Source organism: Zootoca vivipara, chromosome 13 (assembly GCF_963506605.1).
Source record: "Zootoca vivipara chromosome 13, rZooViv1.1, whole genome shotgun sequence".
In the NCBI taxonomy this organism is placed as follows: domain Eukaryota; kingdom Metazoa; phylum Chordata; class Lepidosauria; order Squamata; family Lacertidae; genus Zootoca; species Zootoca vivipara.
In genome coordinates this window covers 46,749,976-46,754,019 of record NC_083288.1, presented here as the reverse complement: position 1 = coordinate 46,754,019, position 4,044 = coordinate 46,749,976, and the positions used below count along the sequence as shown (strand labels likewise).

General features: G+C 44.1%; 1 pseudogene; it reads right to left on the bottom strand.

Moving 5' to 3' along the window:
* Positions 1-3,041: 3,041 nt before the first annotated feature.
* Positions 3,042-4,044, bottom strand: part of LOC118078096 (vomeronasal type-2 receptor 26-like) — a 15,552-nt pseudogene continuing 14,549 nt past the window's right edge.

Below are 4,044 nucleotides of genomic sequence, written 5' to 3'. Positions count from 1 at the left end.
TGCAGGCAATGGTGAGTTCCATTTGACTTATATTTGCATTTCGCATGAAGGCAATAAGGGAGAAGTAAATCCTCTCTGATTTCTCAGGTTTCTTTTAGAGTGCTGTTGGACTGACTGAAGATTTGGGCTGTAGGAAACTGGAAAGCTGATGATGTGTAGTTTGGAAAATAAAAGCAGGGATAATAATAAAAATAACATTATTAATATGCCACCAATCTTACTGGGCTTTGATGCTCTGATATAGAGACATAGTTGAGGAATTATTTCCAATCAGTCTGTTCTGGTTCGTATTGTGCTAAATATCTAGACAAGCATATTAGATTAGTATTAGGATTGGAGAGGGTTTGCCTGGAATGTTGGAAGTGAATAGTGATTGGATAAGAGTTAGTGTCAGGGTTGATGTGGCTACTCTTGAGTAACGACCCTCCACATGCTTGTCTTTCAGATGGTTTTATTAGTGCACATTTTTTACAGTGTAACGAGCTGCCGGTTTCATGTCTGCTCACTCCAAATCAGATTCCTGCACTGGCGATCACCGGGTTCTAGACCAACATAAAATCATCGGAACTGTGAAGCGTTTCCCTTTTCTCCGCCTCCTCAATTCCAGTGTTGGGGGGAATGGCCTGCGGACTGACTGACTCCCGTCCCCTCTTTCTCCCTCCCTCTCATCCTGCCTATGGAGCAAGGGCTCTTGGATGCTGCTCGAGGGCTGGCACTCCCTTTCCGTTTCCTGGCTCTCCCCATCAGACCCTTTGCTCTCGTGGCTGCTCGGAGATGAGCTGCTCCTGAGGAGGGGAGGCTGTTCTCTGTAAGCCTTCCCCCTTAAAGTTAGGAAGTTGGAGTTGTATGTGGAAGGGAGTGTCCGGTTAGTGGCAGGGTGAGATAGGTTAAGTAGGGTCAGCACTGTTCTTGGACACGGTTTGGGGATAAGGGGTGAGGGACAGGGGTGTTATCTGTAGACGACGGAAGGTGCTTCACCCCTATCAATATTTCTGAGTGGGGGCTAAGCCTCTTCACCAATATTGAGTGCCCCACCATTCCCCCCCCCCCGGGTAAGTGCTGGTGACCCCACTCACACACGACACAAAGACCACCACAGCCAACCACAAATGAACAATCATACCCTAGGCCAACCCCAACATCTCTCACCACCAAAGGAACACAAGGGAATAACAGAGAACCTGCACAAGTGACACTGACAACCCCCCCCCCACATATTAAGTAAAATAGAAACATCATCACCCGACCCCACCCCACCCATCTTTCCCCCATCTACCTCTTTCCCCCTTTTCCTCCCAACGTCTCAACAAATGAACATCTACCTCTTTCCCCCTTTTCCTCCCAACGTCTCAACAAATGAAACTAATTTGTAACAATGTTATGAGAGACATATATATTTCTGTAAACCAAGAAAATCTTTAATTTTTTTAAAAAAACGAGAGGGAGGTGTGACGTTTTTACGCTGTTTGGTATAGCCTTATCAACCCGACCCATCAAGGGTTAACTCAGACTCCATGTCGACTGACTGACTGGACATTCCATGCGGGAGGGGAATGGTTGAATGTTTAAAGAGAAGGGACAGCCATTTTGTCAGTTGAGAGGGTGCTGGGGAGCGGGAGGGTGAGGGTGGTTGAAAAGAAGGTCTAGGAGAGTAGGTTTAGGCTAGGTAGTCGATAGTTTATCTAGTACATGAGTAACAAAGTTATGACTGTTGAAACTAAGCTTGTACAAAGGAAACCCTAAAGCAACCATTACGTTCTTGAGCAATAAAATTCCCAGTGTTAAAGTGCCAATTATAAAATCGTCTGTGTTATTTTTCCAGCCAAGGTACATGAAAACTCATTCAGGAGGACATCCATTAAAAAGACAACACTTCCTTCGAGAGGGGAACAGTTAGTTTGTATCTTTGGGGTGTACCAAGAGGGCGAGCCAGGCAGACAGACCCAGGGTGTCATAAAGTTACCTCAGGGGAGAGGCAAGCTTTTACAGAAAGGGATTTCTAGAGGCAGAACTCCCATTACTGTGGACACAAGGGATAGTCTCAGATATAGCCCTGAACTTTAAAAGGTACCTGGCCACGTTTGCGCTGGAAGAGGACTCTCTTTTGTATAAAAGGAGAAGAAAAAGAATAAAACCCTTGAGTGCATGAGGGAATACAGGATAGGCTAAAGGGAGCAATAGGGGGAGGCTCGGTTTACCCCAGATCATCCCTGTTAGTTCTTGCATTAAGTGAGAGGTAGAATAAATAAGACGGAAGCAAGGGTCTTTCGTCGCAGGAGGCAAAACCCTTCACCCAGAGCCCAGCAGCCAATTTTCTCAAAATTAAAGGGGGGAAAGGAGAGTGCCCCCCCCAGGACACTTCACATAGTGGACAGCTAGGGGGAAGAGGGATAAAGCCCAAGAGGTGAATTTATCTGGCTCCCAAATGCTCTTGCCTCAACTCTCCAGGTGACTGTAACAGATCAAACTTTGAACACCCAGGGAAGGCTTTAATAAAGCAGTGAGGAAACCAAAGGAAAGAGTCAAAGTGGCCAAAATTATCCCCAAAGCTTATCCATAAGACAAGAAGGTAATTTGTTTTGGAAGGCACCCATCCTTTGTAAGTAATTATTCCTAGACTTGGAATAATCTATTCACAACTTAAAGATGGTGAAGGACAGGAATACACTGTTTGTGAATAATTACAAAGCTAGCAACAGATAGCTTTTTCCTCCATGAATTTATCTAATTCTCTTTTAAAAAGATCAATATCACACGAAAGGAGCATTAAATCTCTTGAAAGGAAAAAAAATGCAAGAAAAATGAAAGTTTGTTTGGAGAATTATGATTTAATCAAACCTTGCTAGAAGTAAAGAACATTGCTGGCTACAATCTTCCAAGGCACACTTTGATACATTATTTCCCAACTTTATGGCATCATCATACTTGACTTAATGGAACACAGGTCGCATTGCTTTTGTAACCTTTGAGGGTGTGCCACTCTTCACCAATCAATGAAATTTAAAGGTAATGTGATTTAGTTAATTCGGTTGTGCTGATTATTAGTTTCTTCTAGCTAACTGTCCCCTGGTATTCAGCTCTGGCCTCAGTACAATAACAAAGCATTTGGGGGAAAAGATGCATCCCAATAACCCAAAACTGGAGGCCAAGATGGAGAAGATCTCCACAGCCAACATATATTTTCCTTTTGTGCTCAGGTAGGATGGGATAAAGGTCAGCCAAACACTGCAAAAGACCAACATACTGAAGGTGATGAACTTGACTTCATTAAAGCTGTCAGGCAACCTCCGAGCTAGAAAAGCCACCGTAAAGCTGACAATAGCCAAGAAGCCCATGTAGCCCAGTACACAATAAAACATGAGGACTGACCCCTCATTACAGAACAGTACAATTTCCTTCAACATGGTATGCATGTCTAAATCTGGGAATGGGGGGAGAGGTTGACAGCCACAAAGTACAAATGGTGGCTTGAATAAGAGAGCAGGAAAGAACTATGGAGGTGGACAATGGTTTCCCCACCCATCTCCTCTTATTGGATCCCGGCTTGGTGGCCATGAAAGCTAGAACAACAATGATGGTTTTGGCCAATATGCAAGAAGTCGCCACTGAGAAGATCATGCCAAAAGCAGTTTGTCGAAAGAGGCAGGTCAGTGAGTCAGGATGGCCAATGAATAGCAAAACACAAAGGAAGGAAAGCAAGAGGGAGATGAGGAGAGTGTAGGTGAGGTTCCGGTTGTTGGCTTTGACTATGGGAGTATCCATGTGCTTCAAGAAGATTCCAAGCACCAAAGCAGTGAGGAAAGCAAAGGAAAGAGCCAAAGTGGCCAAAATTATCCCCAAAACTTCTCCGTAAGACAAGATGGTAATTTGTTTTGGAAGGCATCCATCCTGATCATTGTTTGGATACTGGTCACCAGGGCATTCAAAACAGTCATCCATGTCTGAAAAAGAAAAGACAGATTTCTATGCATTGAAAATCCTCCCTGTCATCCTTAGCAGAAATAATGCATAAACATTGGAAAGGCGTGAATTATGACCCCTAGG